The sequence below is a fragment of the Emydura macquarii genome, unplaced genomic scaffold (genome assembly GCF_026122565.2).
Source record: "Emydura macquarii macquarii isolate MOO-44397 ecotype Brisbane River unplaced genomic scaffold, CSIRO-AGI_Emac_v2 contig_2321, whole genome shotgun sequence".
Lineage (NCBI taxonomy): Eukaryota > Metazoa > Chordata > Testudines > Chelidae > Emydura > Emydura macquarii.
Window position 1 is genome coordinate 3411644 of NW_027132458.1, and position 22457 is coordinate 3434100.

The 22457-nt window shown below is 40.1% G+C and overlaps 1 long non-coding RNA gene across 1 annotated transcript; it reads right to left on the minus strand.

Moving 5' to 3' along the window:
- Nucleotides 1-114: 114 nt before the first annotated feature.
- Nucleotides 115-9082, minus strand: LOC137161529 (uncharacterized). The gene is made up of 2 exons (XR_010922111.1): nt 9012-9082; nt 115-2778 (listed from the first exon to the last, which is right to left on the minus strand). It is a non-coding gene; the product is annotated as an uncharacterized lncRNA (long non-coding RNA).
- Nucleotides 9083-22457: the final 13375 nt, after the last annotated feature.

The window sequence follows — 22457 nt, forward strand, 5'->3', positions numbered from 1 at the left end:
GTCATACAATGAGAAAAGAGAGAAAAACTGTTATTTTCCTCGAGCAAAGCCCCTTCTAAAAGTGACTACATAATGATTCCAGGAAAATATAATAAAATGGATATGCAGAACAGCTTTTTCCGAGTAGATAGCAAAACTTTAATGTTGATTATTAGTACAAAATAAGTTCAATAAGAGAAGTATTAGATGCCTCAGGGTGACTTTTTAGATTGCTGACTGGGTAACAAAACCCCCAGAAACGGGTGATTTTTTTTTTTTTTTTTTTTTTTACAAATTTTATTTTTATTTAACTTCCAAATTAGCTGCTCCCTCTTGTTTGAAACAATTGATTATCAGGCAGCAAAGAGTTCTTTTCCTAAAGGCTAGACAAAAACCTTTAAGTGAAGCTCTAAATGAGAGGGCGCATGTAACTGGACCATCCTAGATACTGCATGACTCAAAGAATCACAATTTCTCCCCACTCCCCTTTTCAAAAGTGCAGCTCTCTCCCCATCCAGTGAGCAGTGGTGCTGGTGGAGTCAAGCCTCTCCCCATTTTGAGCCAGTGGGTGGGGAGTGGGTAGTGGCTGGAAGCACACTCCACACCCTGTTGGAATCCGTGATGTGGGTAGGCCAAGCCCAGGGCAGGGATCCCTTGCTCCTCTGTTTGGCTGACGAAGAACAGGCACAAGAAAGTCCCGAAAAAGGGGTAAAGTATGTAGTATAGGCTCCATAGTTCTACATTATATCCCTTCGAATATACTTAAAAAATTGATTATGAATACAGCATTGCCAAGCTCAAAAATGAAAAAAAATCGTGAGTCAGCTCCACCCCCTCCCCCAATCACGAAATTGGACCTAAAATCATGACAAGTTTAAACAAGATTATATTGTGGTTTTGGTCTGTCTTTTAATTTTTGAACCCATCTTCCCAGGGCTATCACTCTCCCAAATGCAAAGAGCAATGTCATTATGGCCTCTGCTGCGGGGTGACTGCTGCCTTTGCTGCTCTGATGGTGACTCTCCCTTGAGGCACCATCCCAAGACCAGCTCTAGCAGGGGCTAAAATTCCGTTGCTCCTGATGAAATCTTGGGAGTTGGCAAGACTGAAAAAGACCTATCTCTCTGAGCGTTATACACACAGTCATGTACCAGCAGCACATGTTTGTTTCCTTCGCATTAGAAGGCTAGCATCTGCATTTAAACAGATATTTAGGCAGCCCAAGGGAGCCATCTTTGTCAGTCTGACACTCATTTGAGAAGGCTCATTATGCAGTTCTGTGGGTTATATATCCATTCTCCAATTATAGACTAGAAACTGAATTCATAAATACACTTCCACAAGCATCTGTCAACATTTCTGTGGCCATTCATTGCACATCTCAACCTGTCAAGTATCAGCGATGTTTCCTGTTTCTTGTTTCTGCTAATATCCTGTTGGCAATGTGTGTCAGTCAATTTCTGTTCATTTTCAACCAAGCAATGCAGTTTTATATAGCCAAGCATCAAGTGTGATAATATCACCAATAGCCTTACAGGGATGCTTTGATGAGTTAGACTTGGACTACTCTGTTCTCTTACAAGAAATAAATAATCTGATGTTGGCTATACCCACATTTCTCTTGGGCTTTATCGGGGATTTCAAACACTGGAAGTTCAAGTGGGAGGCTGTGTACTGTTGTTGAACTGTGGTTCTGTTGCCACGTGAGTGTTACACTTAGTCTGTGTTATCCTTCAGACTAAAAGCAATTCAGCTAGACAGCTAGAAAGTTCATATCCAAGAGCAAATCCTTTTAGCAATGATTGGTATGACAATCTTGTCCATAAATGGCACTTAAAGAAGATCTGAACATGCCAACAAGTGTATCTGAATAGAGGATTTGTCCATCTAATCTTGTTTGGTCTATGAAATGTGCATGTCATTAGAGGCAAAAATTTCCAGTTTAGTAAGATTTTGATGTGGGGACAAGAACCTTATTTTTGCAAATAGCTAACAGCCGTGTGGCAGGTCCTCAGGGAGCTTTACTCATGTGGAGGGGAGCTACGTGTCAGCCTGATGGATGGTTTGTATGGGATATGGAGTGACTATTCAATTCCTTTGTAGGAGGGATCTACCTTCCCACCCGTCCCTGGTCTTTTTTGTTGCCAGCTTCTCCCTCTCCACACAGAGCCTTGGAGGGCACAGCAATAGCCCCGATTGAACTTTCGGAATGGTAGGGAGACAGAGGGAAGCATCCAGAGCTAAACATGAACCTCCAAAGAGCAGTGCCTGGGGAAGAGATGCCCCCTACTGTTGCTGTTTTCTTGAGACAGGTGTGTGTCATTAGACTGTCAGGCCCCCAGCCTTGCTGACTGACAGCTCCAGTCTGGATCTGTTAACGGATACTTGTGCTTGCTGAGAGAGGGAGATGGTGACTGATCTGCTCCTCCTCCCTACCGCTTTAGTTTCACTCCAGTGGGGAGTCCTCATGCCGCCTTGCCCCTGAACTTCTCTCCTTGGTGACTCCACTATCAAATACTCCAGACTCTGATCACAGGGAAGAGGGGCTAGGCTGGATGCCAGCTGAACAACACCTCTGTCTCCAGTGAAGGGGCTCTGTCACTGCTCTCTGGCTGCTGGGACGAGGGACCGTATCTATGCTGAGTTTCACACTCATAGAACAGGCAAGTTAGGATTTGGCTCTGTATCTTCTTTGACAATAGCTTGTCAAACTCTGTCAGTTCTTCAGCTGGTATACATCAGCACTGCTGCATTGAAGGTGCTGCTCTACGCTGATTTGCATCAGCTGAGGACTTGCCTCTGTATGTTGAAACCAAAGAGGTAGAAGAAATATAATTAGGCTTGCCAGAATTTAATTTTTATTTTTTATAGTGTCAATGGATAATATCGATATTTTTAAGCATTTTTTAAAATTCTATCAATTTAAATTTTCTTAGTTGTACAAACCCATAATTTAAACCCATAATTTCATCAACTTAAATTGTAGGGAGCCAGACAATGGGGGTGTGTGTGTCTGACAATAATAATTTAATGACAGTAGACACTGAGGTATAAAAAGTTAAAGCATTATAACTGTTAAAACATAAATTGTCAACATCACATATCAAAATACACAAAATAAATATTCTTAAATTAAACTCTTAAGTTCGCAAGCAGCATTTGTCTAATTTTGCCTATCTGTACACTTTGATTGTTATCAGTGGAAACATTTTTTCATCTTTTTGTGTGCATTTGGTGAAATTGACATTTACCAACATTTACCAAAAAAATTTAATCCTTCCTAGACAAAATATAATATAATATAATGCAAGAAGCTGGAAAATACTTCTGATCTACTGGTATTACTTATTATTAAATAGTCTTGGCTCCTGGGTGGTTGGCAGACTGGCATTAAAAAAATTGTGTACTAAACTAATTCTCACCGATAAGAGTAGAATCCTTCCCTACAGGGATGGGGGAATAGCAGACTCCAGATGGAAGGAGTTTTTTAAAAGGGAAACTCCCCCAGAAATGTGTGTAACTTGATGGTAATTAGTACAAAATAACACTGACCTTTTGCAATCCAGCCCCTGACACTCATGTTTTCTCAGACCTACATAGCTCACTTTGATCAGTGACGGGTAAATCTCAGAAGGTGCAGAGGTCCATTTTTGTTGAGATAAGCATGTGAATATTTGGATAGCCCTATGGGAGTAGGTATCTGTTGAATTCTGCAGATAATGAGCTTCCTTAATTATTCACAGGAAGCAATTTTTAAAAAATCATCATTTGTCTGAATCAATCATTATTCATCTGCTTTGTCACTATGTGCCAAGATGTCTAATATTTTGAGCAGGATACATAATTAATCTGTTGTTTACCTCTAAAATAAAGTTCAATATGTAACATGACAGAATTTTTTTTGCATGTAGCAAAAATCCCATACAAAACACAGGAATCCCATGTAGCCTATAGAACTAGCCTGCTTGCTTGCATTATTATTAGAGATATTTTTCATATATATTTTGATATGAGTGTGTGATTAAATAATAAAATTATATATTTTATTTAGCTGTAATGCAAAGTGCCTTCCAGGCCACATCCTGGATGACAGCTACCGTTAGCATATATATAAATTCAACCTTTGGCTTAGATAAGTATCAATGTATGACAGGATAAGACATATATGGTCATAACCTTTACACTAGATAAGTCAAGAGACATTAAAAAGGGGAAGGGGCTGTCACAGGTTATGCCCAAGAAACTTTACAAGAACACCACAGAAGCCACAATAAGCTAGAAATAACAAAGGTGAGATAAAAGACCACCTGGAAAAGGATGTGGATACGTCAATAATACGTACGAACCTAGAAGCCAATAGACTATATGTACCCCAAAAGTTTGGAGGTGGAAAGACCAAATATGGGCCTGGAAGGAGGACCCATATTTTGGGGGTATAAGAAAGATCAAATCCAGCTCATCGGGGCAGTTGACTGTCAGCTATCCCTGCTTCAAGTTTTATTTAGTGTTAAGATTCATTCTTTTTTTTTTTATATTCTTAAAGTTGTCATGTTAGTCTTATCTTATAGCTTTTAGCTTTGAAGTAGTGCTTATTCCACTCAACTCCAGCTTGAGAAATTAGACATCTATTTCAACCAAGTCCAGGAAGGGTGTGAGTATACTAGTTTAAAGCATATCATAGATATATATATCAAATAAGTCTTTAAATTTAAGATTGTATTAATCCATTATCCATTTGATTATTCATTTTATTTTCTCTATATCAGTCATTTGTTTATTATTTTATGTTACCTTAATAAATTTATAAATTTATACAAATATTGGTTATCACTGGAATTTTTCCTGTGTTGCACCCAGGGTTCTTATAAAACTCACCTGAAGCCTGATGTCACCTCTCTATACTCTAGCATCCCTCACCATGATGGCATCGCTTCCTGTCTCACATATCTACAAGACAATGGACAACATTCAGACATCCACCCAAACACATCACCAAACTCATCCATTGCATCCTCACTCATAACAATTTTACATTCAAGAGCAAACACGTTGTCCAAACCATGGGAACAGCCAATCATACTGGGATGACTCGCCAATATGCCAACCTCTTCGTGGTTGAGGAAGAATTTCTGGAAAAATGCAACATAAAACCAATTATATACCTGAAACAATAATTATATTTTCATCCTCTGGGCAGTCTAAACTTCCTAATAGATTTCCACTACAACTTCACCAACCACCACCCATCCACCAAACGCTCTCTAGAATACTCCAACACCAGCATCAACGTCGTGGACACCACAATCAGCTTCAAGCAGTGGAACCTTACAGACAACTGTGCACAAGAAACCCATGGATCACCACACCTACTTCACAGATCCAGCAACACCCAGACATGCCAAGAAATCTTTTATCTACATCCAGGCACTCAAATACCACAGAACATGCTCTGAGGAGTAAGTCCATGATACACACTTAAATATGCTTTCACCAAACAAGACATTCCATGAGAGAAGTGGATCACATTATGGAATGGGCCACCCTAATTCCCCGTCAGTGTGTCTGGTGAAGATGCTCTATGCCAATGAATGAGAGCTCTCCTGTTGGCATAATAAAACCATCTCCATGAATGGCTGAAGTTATGTCAGCAGGAGAAGCTCTCCTGTTGACATAATGTTGTCCACAGAGGCACTTATGTCAGTGTAACTTATTCACCCCCTGAACAATATAAATTCTGCCGACATAGGCTGTAGTGTAGACATAGCCATAGATGATTCCTAATGATTTTGGCAGCATCATCATGCATGATATGTTGTACTCTACTGGCATGTGTGAGTGACTCATATGAATGCCATTCACTACACCCTGACTCTGTAATGCACATGAGTAATACATTGATATTTGTATAAGAAACCGAAGATAGAACCTCCCTACATGACTAGGTGACATCTTTCATGTTTTGCTGAAGGAGCAAGCACATCCCAGTGATCCTTTTACACTAGATAGCATTAGAATTAAATATTCCTTGGTTTGTTAAGTGACTTAATTAAAATAGAAATGCTTAGAATTCTGGCATAGTTGTCACATGCCCAGTAGCATGATGGATTCCTGGGATATGATTTAAGTGAATTCATTCATATGTATCTCCCCTCTGATCACCTTGCAAAGATAAGTTAGTACTTATTATTTGTAGAGCTGTTTGAAATTTTTTAAACAATCTTTTTAAAATTGAAAACTGACCTTTTTTTAGATCAGACATTTTTGTGGAAAATGTTTTGTTGTTGATTGTGGGTTTTTTTGGGAGATAGAAATGGGGGGAATGTTCCTGTTGTTCATATGAAATGGGAAAACAAAAAAATGTAGCCAGTTTGTTTTGTTGTATTCATTTTTCCTTGTTCCCCCTCTTTCTTCCTCTGCTCCCTTTCACACCCCACTTTTTTCTTCCAGTTTTCTAGGCACTGTATTTACACATAAAGACAGTCCTTGCCCCAACATCCTTACAATCTAAATAGGCAATATAGATAAAGGGTGGGGAAAAGGAAGAATTATTATCCCCATTTTTCAGATGGGGAACTGAGGCACAGCGATACTAAGGGTCTATCCAGCTTGAGAAGATTTTTCAGTCCAAGCTCTGACCATGCTAGTGCGCTAAAATTAGAAGCATACTTTCAGCGGTGCAAGAGGCAATAGGGACTAGCTGCCCAAGTATGTACCTAACTTTTCAGATATAATCATACACAGAGTGTCTAGCCCCACCTGCCACTTGTGCCATCGCAGCTACAATGATTCCTCCAGGTTGAAGTGTAGACAAACCATAAATGACTTGCCCAAAGTCACACAGGAAGAGCAGAAGTTAAAGGTGCCATCACTGAATAGGTACAGATTGCCCTTGGTTCTTGTCCAGATGTGTAGGAGAGCATGTGAAAAGTCTTCTGTCACATTCCACCCTCCATAACAGTTAGGGAGAACTGAAGTCTTTGCCCTTGAGACCCTGGGATGCAACTACCCCAAAGGGGGAAGGAGGAAGAATGGGTAAAGCCTTGGCCCTGCCCCCTCAACACCAGCCTAGTGATGTTGTCAGCCTTGCAAGGGGAACAGATTACACTATCTTGGGGAATGTCACAGGTTGTACACCTCTCCTATGCACTGTGGCGCTGGGACAAGGATTGTGTAAGAGCCAAGGTTAGGGGGAAGACTTTGGGAGGCAAGAATCCTCTTAGAGCAACCTTGGGGATGGTGCAACTCCATATTAGTCTCAGTATAGGTCAGTATAGGCCTTAATAAGAGAGGTGCTATAAAACCTTGTCATCTTCTTCCTGCACAGCTGACAGTTACAGCACTGATTCTTGTGACCAGACTGCTCAGAGATGGCACTCGGCTTTTTCTTCTGCCAATTCTATTACCAATCCTCCCTGTTTATGGTAAATTACAACGAAGAAATTATTTAACTCACTCCTACAGCTCAACCTATACTGTTGAATATCTATGCTGTCACTTGAATTCCCACAATTTTCAAGTACGAACCTCTCAATAGATACAAAGCAAATAACGTATGCTGTGCATGCTGCTATGTATAAGCCTGTCTGCATGACAGATAAACATATTGGTGTAGACTCTCTGTAGCTCTATTTCAATATCTCTGTAGGATTTCTATTTCAGTCAGTGCAGTCTCACTTCTCTATATAGCCAACACAATTCCTTTTTTTCATATGCTTGTTTTTTGCTAGCTACAGGAAATTTTCTAATGCAAACATACCCTTCTGCATAGCTTTAATATGGTAAGGATGTGATGCGGTCTATATAATTAAAGATTAGCTTTTATTATTTCACCAATAATATGATATTAAAATAATAGGATTGTAAATATTGGCATGCATTTCTAGTCCCATGAGATGGCCTAGAACAGATTAATGAAGTCTCCATCTGGAACAGTAGCCATTAATGTTTTGTGTGATTTGTCTACCAATGCAGACAATTATGAAACTTGTTTGTTTTTCAGAAGAGCCATGGTCTAATTGCTTGAACATGCAGAGGGAGTCAGGAAACCTGGGTTCCGTTCCTGACTCTGCAATGTTATGCAGAGCTCTTGCTATGTGATCTGAAGCCAAGTTATGTAATGTCTCTGTGTCTCAGCTTCTCCAAATGTAAAATAGGGATGGTAATGGTTGCTCAACTTTGTAAAGTGTTTTGAGATCTATGGATTAAACAAAGAGCTATAGAAGTGCAAAATATTACTGTTCACTGGAATTTTGTGGGTTATAAATGTAGAAGGACAAACAGTGATGTATGTAAATGAGCGGGTATATATGGTCAAAATTATAAAAGATAAGTCTTTAAAACAGAAATGAGACTTCAGCAGACTCCCTAAATATATTCTGACATTATTCTCATGTTGAATCAGCTCCTGGCCATGGACATTCACTTACTCCAAGCATTTCATGATTATATTTGTCCATTCCTTTCAACACCAGCATGGCCAGCATTTGTTGCAGCTATTTTTCTAATATTCTAGAAACCTATTTTCATAGTTTGTTTTACCTTCAATAAAGAACTTATCAGAGTCTTGGCTTCCTGGTGGCTTTCGCCAACACTTTTGACTTCTGCTGAAACAGAGCCCATTGTGACATTCCCCAGAGTACAATCTCGACTGCTGAACAGTTGTGTCCCCTCAGTTCTCGAACTTGGGATGCCTTTTACACTGCTTCACTGTGAGATCAACCACTCCTGGCCTGCTCCCACACAACCTTCTGCATGGGAATTACCCCCGGCTATACTGCAAGGGTGTTTCAGCCAGCCTGGTACCCTTCAATTATACTGAAGAGCAACACCAGCAGATTCCCAATCACAGACTTTCCCCCAGAAATGTGCATCTTGTACTGCCCAGCCCTTTCCTTCTGGACAATACCAGCTCATAGAAAGCCCATCAGTTCATTAACAGAACATTATCTGCACAAACCCTGTTATCTCAAATGGAGGTTTCTAAACACTTAAATTCAAACACACACACACTGGTTTAAATATGTTTCTCTTACCATATGCTTATAGCAGTCTGGCTTGATTCCTTCAGCCAGGACCACTTCCCCAGTTCAATGATGCTTCCTTTGTCTTTCAAACATCGTTGATGCTGTGAGGGGAACAAGGTGATAAACATAAAACAAATGTATTCATTACAGAAAGATAGATTTTAAGTGATTACAAGTAATGCGGCAAGAAAGTCAGAATTGGTTACAAAGAAACAAAAAATAAAACACAAACTAATGCCTAACTTAACAAGCTAAGTGAATATAACGCCAAAGGTTTCTCTTACCATATACTTATAGCAGTTTGGCTTGATTCCTTCAACCAGGACCATTCCCCCAGTTCAATGATTCTTCTTTTGTCTTTCAAACATAATTTATGCCCGTGAGGGGAGAGAGATGATTTGAGGCCTCTGTTCCTCATTTTTATATCTTTTCCTCCTTTTTGAGAATCATCTCCAGCTGGGGTTAACATGACAGCCAGTCTGTTTACGTGGGAACTCCAAACTGTTCTATTGCCTAGATGTAAATGTCTCACTCTCACCCTTCTTCCTGCCAAAGAATGGCCACTTAACCCGGTGATAGTCCATTTGATTCTGATGACACTTGTGGAGTCAGTTTGCCTTTGTCTTTGAGGAACTGATCTGTGCCTGCTTTTCTGAACTTGCAGTATGTCTCAGCAATGTCATATAGTACAGTCTTATAACTTTACCAAAGTTGCCACATTCATTTTATCAGGACAATAATAATCAGCAAATTATGAGTTTTCAAAAGATAGCTCACAAGGCATTCTTTGTACAAGATTTATCATAGCTAAAAAGGATTAACGTAAGGGTACAGTCTGTCACACCATTACTTTGTCATGCTGTTTGCTGGAGTGGCTATCTTGTTGTATTGTGTGTGTGTGTGTGTGTGTGAGAGAGAGAGTGAGTGAGTGAGTGTGTGAGAGAGCAGATTGTTGACCTATCGTTCAACCCCCGCACTAGAAAGCCAGTGGGCTGGTTTGGTTTGGTTTTTATTTATTTATTTATTTTTTGGTTTGGTCCTTACTCTTTGACTTGTCTGGCTCTACCAGGAATTAAAACTCCAGCTGGCCATAGCTCTCAAGGACGTTAGAGCACACAAGCCTTCCCAGCATGCCAAGGTGCAGTCCCCAGGAAAGTTATAAAACATTACAGAACAGTAGATTTTACACTCAATTTGCACAGGTGGAAATAACTGCACAAGATTCCCACAGCACACCGTTCCTGTGTACCTATTTTGTTCAGCTTTTAATATTTTAGAGATAGTGAATGTAACTTGCTCTTTATTGCAGTTTTATGGTCCTCTTTTTTAACTTTTAGGGTATGCACGTAGTCAAGTCTTTTCATCATTGCCAAAGTCAGTCTATCGGAGATACACACCACATTTTAGAGGATCAGATATCATGGTCATGGCATTTAAATGAGAGAGCAACATTAAAATCATGTTTAAACTATGCAAAAATCCAAGATGCAAAAGGTATGATGTATGGACAGTCTGGAGCCATGAGAAACATAAGGGAAACCCATTGAAGGTTAAAGGGTTCTTGTTGCATGATTTAGTTGGCTAGGCTTAATACGTGAGGATGGACTCTTCTTCTTTATGTAATTCTCCTGTGACTATTTGCCATGTTGTTTTGTCAAGTAGTTTTATATATCATCTCCCTCGAACAGATACACTCTGAATTTAAAAAATAAATTATTATATGAAAAAGTAAATAAAATTCCTGTATTCTTCATTGGCAGAAAACAGGAACAACACAGATATGTAACTACAAAGAATGGGTTTAAAAAGTATAGCAGGATGTGATTCTCGGTTGTAATTTTTTTTACAGTGATGTAAAACAACACAGAGACGAACATCAGAACAATAGCCACAAATGCAACATAATCATGAGATCAGCAAGCAAGTCAACAATTCTGAGAGGACTTTCAAATGACTTTCCAGAGCAAAAAGTCAACTGTATTGAGATCTATATCAGAAAGGACAATCAATGTGCAAAAGGAATTCAGGTTGAGATATTCATTTAGCTGCCTTAAATGTGCAGTTTTCTTCATAGAAGATAGACTAAAAGATGACTAAACAGAACAAAAAAGCTTGCACAAAAATGTATCTACATAAACATAAAATAGATGGGAAGTAAAAAATGATATAGGCCTGGTAACTCCACATGAAACACCTACTGCACAAATACTGAACCATCAGCTTGATATATGCAATCATGTAAAGTAATAATGTATGTGAGAAGTTTACACTGACAATTAAATTAATGTTTAAACACATATAGTACTATCTATGTGCTAAGACTTATTGCCACAAGCCATTCAGTTGTGAGATTCCCCTTATGTTCGAATATATAATCAGAATCATCTCAATTTTCTCCATTTTTAGGGCCATACTGTTTCCTCTTAGCCCTGCTTGCAAAGCCAAAGTAAACAAGCTTGACATAAGTGAACTGAGAGTTGGGTGGAAAGGTACAGCTCTCCCAGCTGGCATCCTGATGTGTAGCAGCTGCACAGCCAAGCCACTGTCACTGTCACAGCCTGGGAACTGTGAATGCCAAATACATGCAGGCAGCCTATTGATCTCCGTAGAAGTAGATTCACAGGCTGCTGCTCCCTCTAGCCCTCATGCTCCTAGCCCTTTTCACCACCAAGCAGTGGTGCACCAAAGAGGCATGGAGTGTCCTGCATAGCCATGTACTGACTGGCCCTCGGTGCTTAGCATACTGACTTTCAGTTTGTTTCATAAATGTTTTTAATTTTAAATGGGTTTTTATTGTCCCCTGATATAGCTCAATGAGCTCAAAACCGCAGCTCACTTACCAGTCAGGTGAAGAGACCAGTGGCAGACCTGATTAAGGGGGGGGAAATGGGCTGGGCTCGGTAGAAGAGTGGTCAGATCTGCACTGCAGATGGTTATGCCCAGTGTTGATTGGGCTTTCAGCACAGCATCCTGTTGAGCCTGTGCTGCTTGTACCATGGTGATTATGCTGTGTTTACAGCCTTCCACGTGCATGGTGGTGAAGGGAAACATTTGAGTCTCAAAAGGTGGAATTCATTCTGTGCATCAGTTCTTCACAAGAGGCAATGAGCTAAATCCTTAGGTCCAGTGGAGCAGAGCTGGGAAGAGCTATGGGAAAGAATACAAGTTGGCTTTAAGTCAGATCTCATTTCATCCCCCTATGCAAGTTAGAGCAGACTAAGGTCTGCTCTAAATTCTGCTAGCTTATACTGGTTGCCTAGGGTCCATTATACCAGCAAAGTCTGCTGGAGTTCACAGCTCCAGCTCCATCCCACCCCCAATTCACCTCCTAGACCAGGGGAAAAGGTGAAGAGGGGTGGGAAGTAGGTAGTGTTGATCCAGTATAGTAGCTCTACCCCAACTGAGAATTGCCCTTCAGTGGAGGAATCCCCAGTTGTCCATTAAAGCAGCTTTTTCCTTGCCTCAGTAGCACAAAGAATGTGGGCTGAGGATCTGAGCCCTTTTCTCCATACACAAAAGCCCAGCCTTTCAGTATCCAGTGTGGGAATTTATTTTTCAGTGTCCAAAGGAAAATAAGTTTTTTCATATAACTGTCTATGTCACATTTTGTGTCCTGCACCACTAAAATCATACAGCAAAGTCAGTCTGGCATACTAGTATTATTACACCTGGTGCATTGTCTGTCAGTCAAATGGTATTATTCCAGATAGTCTGTAGGTGTGAAAATTATCAAATTATATGTCCAATATCACACTCAGCTCAGTCTTTATTGTCTCTGCTATGCAAAAAGGAATAACAATAGATAAATAAAGTATCTTTTGTTACTAAAGGCAGAGAAATGATTGAATCTACACAAGGAGTAGGTCTGTTAAATGAGAAGGTGCATTTTTACTAATTATTTTTTTAGTAGAATTGCATAGCCTGAGTCATGTGCATCCCTCTGTAGCACAAATATCCCTAATGTAAATTGCCATGGGAGAAAGTAATACTACCACATAGGTCAGCTCTCCAGCAGGAGTGGTTCACATCACTGTTACTATTCGAGCTGTTCCGGACTAGGGTGTAGTGCACTCATTACTAAATGACACCAATAGCACAGTGAATATACACATGATGACCTGTTTCACAGAAGGCAAAAGGATTTTCTGATTGGTTTCAGTTTTCAAAGTAACTAAATTTAGGTCCAAATTCTGCCTTGAACTTGAAGTGCAACAACATTGCACAGAGTGTAATTCAGGGCAGAATTTGGACCCGGGGGCCAAATCCCACAATCCTTAGTCAGTCCTGAAATTAAGCAAAATTATTTAAAACGACCCAAGTGTGTGTGTGTTGTTCTAATAATCATACATCTTGGGAATTAATGGCACTCAGCTTTTAGCCTTGTGGATTGTTGCTGTTGTTTAAATTAATGGCGTTCAGAATTTCCTGGTTATGCTGCACATTTATACGCAATAGCTGAAACTATTTTATGGTTGTATTGGCAGGAGCACTCAAGGGCTGTGTTCAATGTGTATGCAAAACAAATACCCTCCCAATTCAGAGGGGTAGCCCATAGAAACTATAGCAATGAGCTTACTGTGCTTTTAAGTTAAGTGCCCTGATTGTTTGGCTCCAGAGATCGGGAATGACCATCTCCAGTGGTATACTGAAGATAAGAATGTAGCTTTGAATTCTGTAGGCTATACTCTGGCCGTAATTGGATATTCGTTTCTAAGCTTCTATCATGTTCACAGTAATTTATAATATAATTCTGGGATGTATTAACAAGATTATCATATGTAAAACATGAGAGAATTGTTCAGCTTTGCTTGGGACTGGCGAGGCCTCAGCTGGAGTAGCGTGTCCAGTTTTAAGTGCCACACTTTAAGAAAGATGGGGACAAACTGGAGAAAATTCAGAGAACAGCAAAAATGAAAGGTTTAGATGATGAAAAGTTAAAAATCTGGGTATGTTTAGTCTTGAGGAAAACAAGACTGAGGGGAGACCTGATAAGTCTTCAAATATGTTAAAAGCGGTTATAAAGAGTGTGACCCATCTGTGCCAGGGTAGCCCACCTGAAAATGCCAAAGTCAGGGCAGGCTGCAAAAGGAGAGCAGATTCTCCCAAACTGGTGGCTAAGATTGCAGTTAGATTCCCCAACCAGTTACAAACAGCGTTTCTGATTCCCCACACCGGTTATCAAGAAGCTAAAACAACAAGTTACACAGCCCCCTTTATAACAATTCAGTTTCTGGCCCCCAATTAGCACTAGGTCCAGTAAAGAGAGAAGTTATTTAAAACACACTATTCCCTTTACCAAAAAATGTTCTCCTGCTCCCCCAAAGGCTCAGCCACATTACCAGACCAATAGAAGTTTGGCTCTTATCCAAAGTACCACACTGCCAGCCAGCCCTTTAATAACTAAAACTAAAGGTTTATTATGAAAGGAAAAATAAGAAAGAAATGAGAAGAGAAATGTTAAATGGTCAAAGCACTCAGATACATACTACTGACTTTAAAGGAATGATCTAGGTATACTTAGCCCACCTCTGTGCTGGGAATGGACTAACCCAGGTCTCATCCAGCCCTTCTTCTAGGATTCTTAATTACCACCAAAACATGAAACATTGGAATGGCTTAGGCCTCAATCTTGCAAACACTTAGCTAAGCAAGTAACTCTACCCACTTGAGGAGACCTGCTGAATCATATTGTTTAATTAAAAAAATGGAGGGTTGATACTGAGAGTAATGTATCTGATTTGCATACTTTATGGAGGAGACATCCATTGCAGCTGGGCAAACATGATAGGATACACCTTTGCATGAAGCTGCAGATGAGAGTAGGAAAACAGGAAAAGCTGAAGGGAGGTCAAGCAGATTGAGAAAATTATTCTGATTTAGCTCAGCTGTTCCTCCATCAAGCCAGCCCTCATTTACATTGATGAGGAAGTGGTTATCAAAGTGGGCATCCTGTGATTGCCCAGTTTAGTGACTGTATTGAGCTGAGAGGTTAAAATAATAAGATAGCTTCAACTTTATGCAAAATAATCTTTTCAGACAAAAGTGAGGAATCCAATAATGTTTGAAGCCAATCTACAGAAATGTCTCCAAACTTATTCTCCAGACAGGAGTAGAATGAATGTGATGTTTCAGAGGCATTGTAGCACTGCTGAAAAAGAGGGTAATGTAGTGATTTCTCTAGATATAATTACTCAATCAATGGGTGTACATAATCTTCCTCCACTTCCCACCCCCTGTTCTCCTTCTACTTAACAGCATACTGCCAATCACCCACACAATGACTCAGAAAGAGAGGCCTTTACCCGTATGCTTCTGAAAAAGGTTAGAAACATTAAGTTGTTCCTTGCCATTTTTTTAATGTCATTTTAAATAACTTTTTGGTCTGTGTTGTTTCCAATCTTCCATCATCATCTTTTTATAAAGTTAAATAAACATGAAAGTGTTATCGGGGGAGCAGCAAATGGTTGGAACTGCTGGAATTCAAAACAAACAAAAACATTTCCACAATTTTTAACTAGCTGATTTGTTGATGATCATGAGAGTTGGCACCCAGCTAAAGGCCCTCTTTAACCATAGTGATCTGTAGCCCACGGTTACTGATTTTTTTTTGGCTCTGTGCTTACAACAGAAAGAGCATACAGCGTTAAATCCATGTTGTCATTTAATGAACTATGAAGGGGATTGGGTGCCTATGCTAATGAGTTGTGATTCCTCTTCCTCCCCTTACCTCTTTGGAGGCATTTTCCTGATTCTGGAGCATCACCCTCCACATTCTCTCTGTCTATATGACACGTGGTGAAACCTGCTTATTGGAGCAAATCATGCCTTTCCCCAATGGGCACAAAAGGCCCTGCTTGCAGCGGAACCAGAGCAATTGCACAGCGTTGTAGAGGGCAAGATTTGGGGACCTCGCACAGTATTGCGCACTTCCCATAGAAATCCACTCTCCTGGGTGCTGTTGTACAGTGGACATCTGGTAACAGGTAAAGGGGTGGACTGGGGATGGTTCATGACACTAGTTCTTCCCCTATGTGCAACCAACAGCCCACTCCCAGTAGTTCCTGGTTGGTGAGGCATTGGCCTTAGAGGGTGGAATGAGGCTGAAGTTGGTTCCTTTATTCCTGGTTCTCAATCCCTTGTTTGTTTGTAATTATTTCTGTGAAAACCTTGCAGCTGGATTTCCAACAAATTGCTTGATTTTGTTGCTTTTTACATGTTCATTATGTGTTTGCTTACACGGAAACTGCAAAGTAGAAGTGAGAGGACATACTGTGTCAGGGTTTTGCCAGGAAATAAATCATTGTCTCTTTGCAGCAGCATAATGGACACAGAAATGTGTCACTTGGGGTGCCCCAAAATGTATTTTGTCATCAGTGATTGTTGAAACCCCAGTTGCCTATACAAGGACTATTTGCAAAAGGAAAAGGTGGGGGGAGGTAATATTAAGGAGTGCTTTGCACAGAAATTAATCTTTAGGTCAAGGAGTGGAATGTCCTAGGCTCTTCATTACCATTTAACAGTCATGTAGGTGTGCTATTTGGGATGACCCAAGAGATATTCTGTCATTTACTGCCACAGCCCAATTCCTCATCCAAGATCATTCACAAAATGGAAGGTAGGATGTAATTTGTGGCAGCATTGTGTGCAGGAATGCAGCTTTGGTCAGGGAATGGCATGTCCCAGTTACTGAAGAAATGTCTCTTGATCGCAAAGACCTGGCACTTGGGGTGCCAAGAAGTAAATTGTCATTATCTGAATAAAAACGGATTCAAAAATGTGTTAAAGAGGCAGTTGTGGGACTGGAGTCTTGTTTGCATCTCAGGAAAGTGTGTTCTTAAAACTTGAAAACCTATTAAATTCAATATCCTTTATTTTGGTGGCATTTCTAAAAATTTCAATTTTCATGGATGAATTTTTGAAAGTCAGTCTCTGAATAAATAACTGGGAATAAGGAAGCATTTTCAGTCTCCTGAACTATGAGTTATGGACTTAGAGGGTGCCGCACAGGATTTTCTAGCATGATAAGCAGAGTTTCACTCTGAACAGACCCTGCCCTTTTAAAAGTATTTCAGTTCTTTGTCCTTTGCCTCATGCAGCTCTTACGGGTGGGAGATCTGCTAGGCTGCCAGCCCTGCTCCTTACTTTCCCCATTACTGGCTCCACTTTGTGTTCCTGACCCAGCAAGCAGCAGCAACAGGAAGACTTTTCTTTTTCATCCTTCACTTTATTAGGCTCCCACTTACCCCTGCCATTTCATTATATCCACAGTTACCATAAATGGAACCCAGCTCCAAAGGAATGTGCAGTGGGAAAACCAGCCTTTGTTCTTACTGTAGCAGTGTTTCCTTATAAGCAAGTTCCCTTTTGTGTGTGTGTGTGTGTGTGTGTGTGTGTGTGTTGCTAGGGATGGTTTAGGAATGAAAATCCAAATTCTCTCCTTCACTGAGATACACTCAGTATAGGGGGGCATCATGGAACAAGCCACACCTTTCTGCTCTGGTGATGCATCTGCATCACACTTAGACCAGCTGTGAGGTGGCTCTAACTTGCACTTCCACTGCGATCTTATGCCAGTTGCTAACTGGAATACTCCGGGGCACTCTTCACCCCTATACCAGTATATGGGAGGAGAGGACTGTTGGCATTGGAGCTTGCTACACTGTTTTATTCCTGCTGAAAATCCCACACACTGGGCATATTCTAAACTGACCAGTTAGGGTTGGATTAATAGAATCAATCCCCAGATGTTCTGCAATTTTAAAATAAATTAAAAAAACCCTAAATACTAATAACAATAAAAATTAATAAATACCTAGTTCTTACATAGCAGGATATATATTCAGAGATGTTTATTTTCACTAGGTAATAAGGCCAGGGATGGTAATAACACCACAAACAAGCTTGAGAAGACAGTCACCTAAATCAAGAACAGTAAACCATTCTGTGTGCTTGCCTTCGCAACAGCCACAATCATTACAGCACAGTCTTATGGAAGAGTGTCTCATTTCCCATGCCTTGCCTAGCTGTTATTGCAATTCTGCTTCCACTTTCCTTAAGGGCAGAAGTCAGTCTCTTTCCCTGAGGAGCATTCAACAGTGTTTGAACATGACATAATTTATAATTGCAATTCAGGTTGTTTCATCAAAGTTCAAGACCACAGAAAATATAGAGAGAATTCTAAAACAAGTCTAGCAGAATTTAAGTGTAGCCAAAGTATATAACGTCCTAAAATTCAGAGAATCAGGCTGGACATTTCCAAGTTACAATCTACTATCTAAGCAAGATTAAATATTCTTGAATACCCTTGAAAAGTTCATTTATTTCTGTCCTCACTGCAGTTTTTTGCCATGGACAAAATGGTGACTCTAATCAGTTAGTAAGGCATTGTTGAGACCATTGCTGGAGACTATGTCCAGTTCCACACTTCAGAACATTTACTGCAGAATTCGAGGGGTTCAGAAAAGAGCTGCAAGAATGATTCAATGACTACTGGAAAACTTGCCTAACAACGAGGATTAAAGAGCTCAATCTTAGCCAAAAAAGGTAACTTGGTCACAGTTTTTAAGTACATACAAAAGGAAATAACATGGGAGATCTTTAATAAATAGAGGGCTCTTTAATCTATCTCTGTTTGTTTGTTCCTGTCCTGTTGAAATCTGGGTTTCAACATTGCTGGGGGCAATGTACAGAGTCTGAGTAGGGATTCTTACAAGAGCTGGTCAAAAATGTTTGTTTGAAACATAATTTTGGTGAAAAATGGTCTTTTTGTCTAAACAAAAAATTTTGCAGAAAATGTTTGGTTCTTTTGAAATATTCCGTGTTTGACTAAAAACTGAAAACAAAAACATGTAGTTTTCAAGAATTGCAAAATTGGAAAATTTTCAATGAAAAACTAGAAAAATTCTATGACCTACATAACAATTAATATGAAAAATTATATTTCTTTGGAAATTGTTCATGGAAAATACTGCTTTCTGACCAGCTCTGATTTTTATTGCAGAGTGAAATCTGTTTCTTATGGCAGCTGAAGGACTGATGCTTTCAGGTCATTGTAACAAATGTGTTTAAAATGCAGTGGGATTAATATAGGACTGGGATAATTGATCATTAGGACGTGGAACAGTGCTTCACTGTAGGTTTTTATTTCACACCATGCACTGTTAACAAATCTGGGCCTTTCACACTGAATTGTATTCATCTGACTCTTCCATCAGGCTTGTGCTACAGTGTGTTTTGAGCCTATTCATGCACACAAACACATGCTGTGATTTAGCCATTGATTATTGTGACAGTGTTCACCCCATATCAGCCTTGAAATGGTTAATGATGCTGAGCAGGGAGGGGGTAATTAACTTGATAGACCACATCAGAGGGGAATCAGGTCGGATAAACAACCCTTGACTGAAAATAGAGCCCAGCTGAGACTGAACAAGTGCAGCTATGATAACACTGGGAAGTTGGCAGCAGACAGGTTCACTAGCCTTTGAGAAGGAAAGGATGAAACTAGGGGAAGAAAAAAAAACAAACTCTGGGGTCTCCTTCCTGAGGGAAGATCATACTCAGAGCATGATGGAGCAAGAGCATGCTAGAAGCAAAGAGCATGATAGACGTAGGAGCGGCCCAGGGAAATAATAGCAAGGAGTGGGACTGTGGATATGGGCTGCTGACTGTTGGATCGCTGTGCTGGAACCTGGAGCAGTGGCTGGACCCAGTTGCCCCCCCACCAGCCACTGGGGAAGTGGCACAGACTAGGCAGTGGAGTAGAAGACTGCCTATTGTCATCCAATGGGAGTTTGATACCCTGGAAGGAAAGGACTATAATGACCTAGTCAGTGGGCTGAGTCATGAAGAAGGAATACCCTGAATCCCAGCAAGAGAGACCACTGGGTGACGAAAGGGTGTTGGACATGAGTAGTGCTATTCCTCAGATGTGACCACAAGGAGGCATCCCAGCAGTGAGTAGTAGACCCATGCTCTCCCCCCCCTCCCCCTTTAAACAAAACAAAAACCCTCCGTTTTGCTTTCACCATTGTTTTGTTACTCATGCTTCCTTCATCATAATGTACAAACTTACCTGAAATTTGTTGTTAACTCATCATTATTCAGCATTTACTTGCAACTAATCGGTCATTAATTGGTCTTCAAACCATTTCTTTTTTCTGAATCAAGCTACAATGCCCTTGCATCGTTTGCTTACAGAATTAGTCTTCTGATCTTCAGATGTTCTGATGTTATATTAAGTTAGGCCCTTTCTTCTTTTAATTTCTTCCTGATCTTTTTGTTTTCATCTAAGATAATTTTCCACTGATTTTTTTTTTTTTACTGTCAAAAGTTATGGACACTGTCATTAATTTTAAATAAAAGACTTAGCTTTTGCAAAGCTAAACCTTTTTCATTATATCATTAGAAAATGCACTACAGTGTCTTGAGAAAATCTTCTCTCGAACAGCAGCTCCAGGCATTAACCATTTGACTTCTGGATGATAGTGAGAATATGCTTAACAGTTTGATTCTCATCTTTGACTTCTCTCCTGATTATCTACTTGATAGATGTAATGTTACACAAGAGGTCCAAACACACTGATTGTTGACAGTCTAGGACAAATGAAGAAAACTGGCCTCTGGAATTTTGTGTGCAATGTTTGGGCCCTGTGTGGTGCTTATAGGGATGCAGTGTGTCCTAGTGGATAGAGCATTGGTCTGGGACTCAGGAGACTTGGGTTCTATTCTGGGCTTTGCCACTAGCCTGCTGATTGACCTTGGGCAAGTCATGTCACTTCTCTGCCTCAATTTCCCTATCTGTCAAATGGGAATACTGACCTCCTATGTAAAACTCTGAGATCTACTGGGGAAAACCACAATTTAAGAAGTAGGTGGTATTGTATTGCAAGGTGCTACTGAGGGCCTTCTACAAGGTATTTCCTTTGATAGGAGTTGAGTATCCAGCCCTTCTTTCATGTATATCAGCATACAAAATAAGGGTCTGATCCAGAAAGGTGCTGAGCACCACTTCTTATCCACTCCAACAGAACCCAGTTTGACTTCAGTGAAAGTAGTAGGCTCTCAGCATCTCTCTGGATCAGGCCCAGAGTTTCTAAGCGGTGCTTAACGTTTTAGCTGGAGTTCTGTTCCCTGTACTAGTGTATTCCTCTGCTTCTAAGCCACTTAAAGTCCAGCCACTTAAAAAGATGGAAGCTTCCTCAACTGGTACTCCAAAGTTCTCAGAAAGAATTGCCATCTCTGTGGTAGGCCAAGAAAAGAGGTACAAAATCCAATTTCAAGAGAAACATTTTCTTTTTCAAGTCTGTCTGTGATATTCTGTTACACTCATAGATGTTTAAGGCCAGCCGAGACCATCATGATGATTTAGTCTGATTTTCTGCAAATTGCAGGCCAGAGAGCCTCACTCACCAACTCTTGTAATAGGCCCATAACCTCTGGTTGAGTTATTGATTTGAGGACGTCATGATTTGAGGACATCAATTTATAGAAAATCCACCATTTACACTAGTTTAAACTAGCAAGTGGCCCATGCCCCATGCTACAGAGAAAAGTGACACCCCCCTAGGTCTCTGCCAATTTGACCTGGGGGGAGGGGGGGAAATTCCTCTCCTACCCCAAATACGGTGATCAGTTAAACCCTTAGTGTGTGGGCAAGACCCACCAGACAGACACCTATAAAAGAATTAACTGTTTAAATTTAAAATCATCTTGTGGCCTCTTTGTACATCATGATCAAAAATGACTTTCAGTAAACAACAAATTTCAATAACACTACTTAAAGCAATCAAAAAGACATGACTTTTTTCAAACAAATCAAAAAATTTCCAGTCATCAATTTTTCATAACACTACTTTCTCAAAAAGTATTCTTGATTGAAAAAAAATTTGATCACATCTAATCTTGGGTTACATATCATGCCTTCTGCAGAAACTGAGCATTTTGGCAGATTTAATTCCTGGCAGGGATGACATTTGGTTTTTAGTAGTGTGTTATATGTAATGTGCAGCCCATGGGTTTGATTTGCCCCTCTCTCTGGTTATAAAGGTGCAGCTCCATTGATAATCTTCATGTGTAACTCCACTGGCAGAGTGTGCAAGATTAGGTTCAGATCTACTGTGTGTAATTGGAAAGCATTAAATTATCACCACTGACAGTAGAAGGGGAAAACTAATAGTGGCAATATTATCTAATGATATCCCCTCCCCTAATGTTGTAAAGCTATGCTGGATCTTCGAGAATCCTGCATTCTTTAAGTTTTATTTTTAAATGAATTGTGGGCATTATGTGGAAATTCTTTTTCTAAATAATGTTGGCAAGCTATCGGGATTAAGCAAGTTAGTCTGAAAACTCTGCACAAAGATTCTGGAAAGTGGTCTTCCACATCTGAAAGTTCTGCAGCCACTGCTGGTCATTCTATAGTTGCAAAATGATCTGATCCCACCAGTCAGTGAT